An 8,851-nucleotide genomic window follows, 5' to 3' on the forward strand; every position below is an offset into this window, starting at 1 on the left:
GCCACGTTAGTTTCACAATGAACATCCAGTATTTTTCTACAACTCAAAATTTCACCGATTGGACTGTTACATTTCTGAGACGCGACATAAACGTGCTTCAAGCCAGACCAATCACTTGACTCGTTTGATAAAACTTTAACCACAGTGCACGTGGTTTCAGAATTGGATCCATGCATTGCAAACGACATGGCCTTTTCCAAAAGTTCCTTCTTTTCGGAAAATGACTGCAAAGGCCAGCCTTTACCTCCTGAGATCCACAGAGAGTTAGAGAGAACATAAAGAAGAACAAGTGACGAAGCCTTGTCAAAATCCCCATCCTTTGCTGTTATATCTGCTTCACGAAGAATATTCCCTTCCAGCCGGGCAATTTCTGCAGCTTCAGTGAAGTTCCCTAACTCTTCTTCTAACAACAGCAACTCATCAAGGCACCCCAGAGACTTCAACAAATTGCGTTTCATGTCAATTCTAGGGAATGCTTTCACAAATCTCATCATGGAAACTCGGTCGTTGAGCTCAAAATAATGTAACGCGCAATTGCTCAGGAACTCCTCCTCCATTTTGTCAATTTCAGTCTCTCTTTCCCCCACTGTATTACACTGAGCAGCATCGTGTTTCCAGTACTCAACATATTCCAAACCCAATTCAAAACACTTTCCTTTGGTGCAAACTGATAAGCACTCTGAGAAATGACTGCCTTTTGCATAAACTCTGGCAGCCTGCTCATAGCATCCAGCCAGTGTAAAACACTCGGCGGCTTTAATCAGCTCAGGTTTTCCACACTTCTCCAAATAAATTTGTCCTGCGGGTAAGTTTAGAAAGTTAAGAAAACAATCAAAAAACAACATTATTTAGTCATGATGTAAGGTTACAGTGATGCAAAGCAAGACCAGGAAAAGATTCTCTAGTCATCAACTCAGAACACCATAAAAAGAATGTGAGTGAAGTAAAAAGTCCATAGAGGTTCTTTTTTGGCATAATACATATATTGGACCCTAAACTTGGCTTCAAATTTTAACTTTGACCTCCAACTTTCATAGTGCACAAATAGGCACTTTAACTTGTATAAAGTAGAACAAGTAAACACACGAGTCCTACATGACACAATACACGTAGGACACCACGTAGGACAAAAAATGACATGTAGGATGCCATGTAGGACATGTGTGTCTATTTGTTCTATTTTATACAAGTTAAAGTGCCTATTTGTGCACTATGAAAGTTGGAGGTCAAAGTTAAAATTTGAAGCCAAGTTTAGGGTCCAATATATGTATTATGCCAAAAAAAAACAGTGCACATAGTAATGAACATTTGTTAGTTGCCTCATTAAGAATCTTATCAGAAAATCTAGCGGGATAAAATCTTAATTAAGGAAAAAAAGAGTACAATACATATTTGACTTTTCCAAATAGAGACAACTATTCAGATTGTTAATCTTCGCATTCCAATCTTGTGTACCATCTTCTCAATAGTTGAAGTTGGTACAAATTTAGCAAATAAATCTGTTGAATTATCACCTGAAAGGATTTGTTGTATATCAATATCACCGCTCTTCTAAAGATCATGTGTGAGGAATAATTTTGGTGAAATATTTTCATTTTATCTTCTTTTATGAAGTCTCCTTTTTTGGGTCGTATAGACATCCTTGTCTTGAAATAAAACTATGGGTACTTTGGTAACATATTTTCAGGTCATATTTTTCTTTGATGAAATGTATCACCAATCTCAACCATACACATTCTTTATTTACTTCATGAATATTTATTATCTCAGTATGATTTGAAGAAATAACAACGTTGTAGATTGTTATGATATAATAGTAATTTTGAATAAAAATAGATAGCCTGTTTGATATCAAAATTTATGTGAGCCGGATAAATAACCTACATATGCATAACCAATAAGATTTGAACTACCTTGTTTGTTTAAAAGAAATTCATATCAATGGTCTCCTTAGGTATCACAATATATTTTTAACTTTGTTTTAATATTTTCGTGTAGGTGTAAAATCATATCTTGCTAGTAAATGAAAAAAATATTGTGTATAATAGTTTGCAAAAATATCTCAAGGAAAAGTAAATACCGAGAGACTCCTCAAATCTATCTATTTATGAAGCCTTTATTACTCAAGATGGATGTCGGGACAAGACTCACGACATCTCAAGACAACTGACTAGAAAATAAATGTGAAATCCCCCAGAATGCAGGGAGGTTCACAAAAAGCAAGCTGAAGTGTAGATTGATCTCAATGAAGCACTCGTTGATGATCCTGAACACTTGTACCTGTATCATAAAAAAAATGCAAGTCGAACGACGTCAGTACATTCAATATAGCCGAAGTAAAATAATTGAATGAAAGGAGTGCAATAGATAAAATATGCTCAAGCGAAATGTAAAAAAATAAGAGTTAAATCATTTAAAGTTTTACAAAATACTTACTCATCACTGAACTCAATATAATAAGTGTTATATGAAAATACATTTTAACTCTATTGGGAGATTCTCTAACAGATAACCATCACTATGAGCTATGTGATGATACAATGCCTGCCAGAAATGTCTTATAACCTCTCAATTAAGTGGATCCACTAAGCTCTACCCGAAGACACTAGGGATTCATCTAAGAAGTATGATCTTGTACCCATGTTGGCAAGACATGGTTTATGGGGCTGTGAGTTTTTTTTGAACTCTCCTCCATGTCGGTGCTCAATACTACTCCCAATAATATATATACTCTTACATAAATGTATAAAACATACTCTTTCTATCGTTTGAAATAATTGATCAAAGTATCCCCTTAAAAGAGGTAACTGCTCTGAAATATCTCTGAACTCATTGTTCATTTAGGAAACAAGGTTTTGCTTTGCTCAAAGTAAAAATACATTCTGGGTTGAGATAATTACTCAAAAGGGCCTCATTAAGAGGTAAGTGATCTATACTCAATCTTTCTGAAAACTCTTTTAACTTTTTTCAGAATAATATTTTCTTTCTTCATGTAAAAATGAAATATTTGGAAAATACTTAGTTCTTGTAACACCCCGCTATTTGAAAGAGCTAGAACTAGAAAGAACCATTTTTGGAAAGAATAAAAATCTGAATTTTGGCAAGTATGTTTAGTATGAGTTTTAGGTCAACTTTAAACGATCATAACTCCTGGTAAAGGATGAGTTAGGTGGTCTACAAGATATCAAATGAAAGGTATTTGAATTATCTTTCCAACGCCACCGAGTTTACTAATTTTCGAGTTCGTATGATGGAGATATGCCTGTTTGAAGTTGGGCTGTCTGGATAAGGAAAGTCAATCGGATTTTAGAGGGGTAATTTGGTCTTTTATTACCCAATTAATTTATTCCGTTTTTAGGAATTTATTTGGGGTCTAAACTGAGTTAGTTTAGTTTACGCAGTTTAGAATTACACTAGGGCTTTGAGAGAAGAGAAAAGAGGAGAAAAGTCAAGGCGTTCTTGGAAATTTCTAACGGAATCGAAGTCGTTTCACCAAGGGTTGATCCCTAAAGAGGTATGTGAGACTTTCATAGCATTGGGTTCATTTGTGAGACTTTCATAGCGTTGGGTTCATTCACCCACGCGCCAATCATGTTTGTTCCAGTGAAATTCGTTTTACAAATTTGAAAGTATGATGTTCTTGAAATTGGCTTTCGTTCTTGAGTTTAGATGAGATTTGTTGAGTTCTTGATGAAATCATGTCGATTCTAGAGTTGTATATGAGTAGGTTCTTGTGTTCATGTACTGGGTATATGAATCTAAAGAGGAGTTGAGAAAAAGAATCGAATTTAGGCGAATTGAGGTTAGAAAACAAAGAAGGAAAAAGTCGGGCAAATTTGGGTACCAGGTCCGCGACGCGGACCTGTTCCTCAGGATTGGAACTTTTCTCTCCGCGTTGCGGACCCTTCTGCCTCAAAATTTATTTCACGACCAAATATTAAAATGCATCTCCGCATCGCGGACTTGCTTCCAGACAGTGATTACTTGATCATTTCTCATGTTTATCTATCTATAAACACTCCTAAACATCATGAGATCTTTCCTATCACAAATCACAACCTTGAAATCCATAAATCAAATTCAAGGTAGAGTTGAGAGTCAAGTCTTGAGGGTTCTCGAGTCATTTTAAGAAGTCTTTTACAAATCTTTTAAACTTGTTTGAAGACTTAGCATTGAGATTGAGAAAGAGAAGAGCCGAGTTCATTTTCTTTAAAATGTTATATGGGGACTATGTATTCCCAAAGATTAAATGTTTTCACATTAAAGATGATAGGAAACACCGATTTACAAATGAGTTTCATGAGTAGTTTTAAGTTCCATCTCATTTAAGAGATAAGTTTTTGAGTAATAATCTCGAACCACAGAGAATGAGTTAAGTTTTTAAATATATGAGCTGAGTATTTTGGGAGTAGTATTGAGCACCGATATAGGGATGACTTCATAATAACTCAAGTCTCCATAAACCATGTAGCCAACGTGGGTAGAAAGGGTCATACTTTTTAGATGATTCCTTAATGGTTTTAGCATAGATTAGTGGATTCACTTAGTTGAGGCGTTATATATCCCGACAAGTTATAGGACAGTTCTGGCAGCGAGGGCGAGATGTTGTATCATCACATAGCTCATAGTGATGGTTGTCGGTTAGAGAAACTCCTATAAAGTTATATTACTTTATTATATATATAAATTGAATTGTTATTGTATTTCTCCAATACATTGAGTTGCTACTTACTGTTTATATGCTTTATTTAAACTGCATCTTTGCTGTTGTTTATTTATGCATTGAGTTGAGTAAAGTTGAGGTCAGTGTTTCTTTCAGAATTCAATTCAAGCTTATGTAATGTTTAGTTTTCTCCTCGCATGCTCGTACATTCAATGTACTGATGCCATTTCGCCTGCATCATTTTACGATGCAGATACAAGTAACCATGATCAACATCCAACACCTCGTTGAACCAGCTGAGCATCTCAGAGTCGTTTGGTGAGCCTCCTTGCTTTCCGGAGGATCTCTTTTGTTATTGCTTCATCATTTCAGCGTTGTTATTAGGATGATTGGGGATCTTGTCCCGACGTCCATCTCAGTTATTAGAGGCTTCGTAGACAGTTCGTTATTGTTAGTTCATGAGTCTTTCATATCAGTTGTTTTGCTAAGAGACTTGAATTGCCATTTTGGCTAGTGAATATTTCTTTATACATTCTAAGTTATTACATGAACTTATCTTTGTTCAGTAAAGTCTTCCGCTGAGTAGTAAAATAGGCCAAGGGTTCGTTTGGGGTCATCAATAGTTCTCGAGTGCCAATCCCGCCCAGGGGGTATGCTCGGGGCTTGCCAAATGTCACGACCCGAGCCTACACCCTGGACGTGGTCGGCACACGAGAACCATTGCTGGTCCCCAAGTGAATCCTCATCATGGCGGACTACAGGCGGAAGACTAACTCAAGCATACAAAACTTAAAACAAAATAAAATCAATAACTCAATACAAAGCTTTAACTCAAAAGATTTTCTCTGAATAAAAATATAATATTCAACTCGCCATAAAATAGGCAACTTAAGCCTTTAAAACATTTACAAAATAAATGAACAGACTTATGAAACTATACTATCTATCTATGAAGCCTCTAAATGACAAAGATGGAAGTTTGGACAAGACCCACGACATCCTAACAGCTGATATAACTGAAAGTACAAATGGAACCCTCCGGAAGCAAGGAGGCTCACCAAAGCTAACTCGAAATCCATGTGGTATCGACGAAGCTCCTGTAGATAACCCTGAACACCTGTATCTGCATCATGAAATTATGCAAGCCAAATCACTCAGTACGTGGAATGTATGAGCATATAAGGTGAATTCTAAAACATAACATAAGCTTGAACTTGATAAAAAGGAAACATACTTACCTCTTCTCAACTCACTCAACTAACTCAACCCAGGAATAATATACTTAAATCAAAGATAAAATATTCAACTCAGTGAAATAAGGCTCAACTCAATAATAAGACACTCGACTCTTGGTACTTAAACTCTGGATACTCAACTCAATATAAAGCAACAATAAGAGATGCAATATATATGGAAAACTTTTAAATAGTAGAAAACAACTCAATGTATTAAAGAATGCAATATACTCAGTTTGTATGCTAGGATACAACATAAACTTTGTTTGTATATGAAAATACAAGTAAACTCTGTGTATATAAAAATACAAATTTCTTCGTGGGAGTTTCTCTAACCGACAACCATCACTATGAGCTATGTGATGATACAATGTCTCTCCCTTGCTGCCAGAACTGTCCTATACTTTGCCAGGGTATAAGACTTACTCAACTAAGTGGATACACTAGTCTATGCTAAAAAACATTAAGGAATCATCTAAAAAGTATGACCCTTTTCTACACACGTTGGCCACATGGTTTATGGGGCTGTGAGTTATCTGAACTCTCCCTCATATCGGTGCTCAATACTACTCCCAAAATATACTAGCTCATATGTTCAAAAACATAATTTTTTTGTGGTTTGAGATTATTACTCAAAAATATTTCTCTTAAAAGAGATGGTACTCAAAGTGCTCAAAACTCTTTCAGAAATCTCAGTTTCCTCTCATCTTAAATGTGAAAACATTTACTCTTGAGAATACTTAGTTCTCATATATCATTTTAAAGAAAATGAACTCAACTCTGCTCTTTCTCAAAAACATTTCAATATCATATTATAATATTATCATTGATGACTCGGGAAGTCATACTGCATAAACATTGATAGTATATCTTGATACCATACTGCTTAGACATTGATGGCATACCCGATTGTCATACTAATCTTGTTTTAAAAAGTTCTTTTCGCAAAACTCATCTTTACTTTCTCAAAACTCCGTTTAAGAACTCAAGTGTTGGCTTTAAAAAGCTTTTCAAAATTTATAACTCAAATCACAAGGTTCATGCGGAATTATGGACATGAACAACTCAACTCAAGAATGTTAATGACAACTATCATCTCAAGACTGCTCGACTCGTATGGTTCATGCGGAATTATGGGCATGAACTACTCACCTTAGGGATCTTAATAGAAATAAAGAACCTCAGTACTCAGAACTCAAGACTCAATGATACTACTCATCTCTAGACTTCTCAACTCATAAGGTTCATGCGGAATTATGGGCATGAACAACTCAACTCAAGGACTTCACGGGTAATATATAATAGTCCCATGATTAGGAATAAAATCTCAAAGGGATTTGAAACTCAATACTCAAGACTTAGAACTTGAATATACTACTCCTATCAAAGATGTTCAATGTATGAGGTTCATGTGGAATTTATAGGCATGAACGACTCGACTCGAGTGTCTACATAACAATATGGAACTCATGAATATGACTATTCTCATTCTCATACTTACTTCCTCAAAACTTAGTTTAAAACTCAATAATTAGGAAAAGAATTTTTAAAAGAACCATGAACTCAAAAACTCAAATCAACTTATCTCAAGAATAATCAAATCTAGGGGTATAATCCTAGATTACTCTTTTACTGATCTGAAAGTAGATGTAGGGCATGAGGACGAACTAGTACGGCACTATGATAGCCTTACGTACCTGGAAGAACAAGGTTCTTGAAGAATCTTGAATAAGAACTTGATTAGAAGCCTTGAAACCCTAACTTGGCTTGAAAGTAAACAATCAAGAAAACCTTTCTTGAGATTCTTGAATTAGTTTCTTGAAATCTCTATGGCCAAGAATTATGATTTTCATTAGTGATTCATGATTGTATGGAAGAATTTGAGTTGAAAAAAATGGAATTCTTGGAAAAAGACTTATCTTGAATAAGAATCTTTAAAAAGATTGAAAGAATCTTGAATGGAGTCTTCTACTTTGATTTTTCCTTAGGGTTTTACCCTAGGATTTGAGAGAGAAGAGAATGATGGTTTAAAAGATGAAAATCTGATTCTTTTGAGCCTTTAAGTAGTCAAAAAATTAGTTTAGGGTTTTCTTGGAGATAAAAAAAGAAAAACAACCCTTTTTACTGTATTTACGTCGGCTAAATTCGTAACAGCACTGTATAGGTTACTAAAATAATCATAAGTTTTTACTCATAAATTGGATTGACGCAAAATTGGTGGCGTTGGAAAGTAGATTCAATTACCTTTAATGTAATAGGTTATGACTTACGTAACTCTTTATATTCTAAGAGATATGGTAGTTTGAAGTTGACCCAAGTAGAATCTTACATCAAAACTTAATCGATAAGGAAACTTCAAGAACACTTATCAAGAACTCTTCAAGAACTTAAATCCTTAAATTTCAAGAACGAAATTACGCTGAATAAATCATGATTGACGTGTGAGTGAACTAATCCAACACTATGGAAGCTTACATACCTTAAAGAACTAGGTTCTTGGCGAAATCTTGAATTTCTTGAACAAACGCTTGATATTTTGAACTTTTTCTCCTCTTGAATCTTCTCTCTAAAAACCTAAACGCTTTTGGGAATGAATGAAACTAATTCTAATCAGTTTAGACTTCTAAAAATGCTTAAATTCGATTGGCTAAGGAAAAGACCAAAATACCCCTCAAATTTTTGGGTAACTTTCCTTAATTGAACAACCCGACTTCAAATAGACATATCTCCTCATACGAGCTCGAAATTTAGCAAACTCGGTGGCATTGGAAAGATAATTCGAAGACCTTTCACTATCTATCTTGTAGCCCACCTAACGCATCCTACACCAAGATTTATGATCGTTTGAAGTTGACCCAGAACTCATAACTAGCAAAATTTCAGATTTTGCTATTTCCAATTTAGTTCTTTTTGGAACTCAAGGTGCTACATCTAGTGACCTTAACACTCAAGA

This window comes from Solanum tuberosum, unplaced genomic scaffold (assembly GCF_000226075.1).
Source record: "Solanum tuberosum cultivar DM 1-3 516 R44 unplaced genomic scaffold, SolTub_3.0 scf00009, whole genome shotgun sequence".
In the NCBI taxonomy this organism is placed as follows: Eukaryota; Viridiplantae; Streptophyta; class Magnoliopsida; order Solanales; family Solanaceae; genus Solanum; species Solanum tuberosum.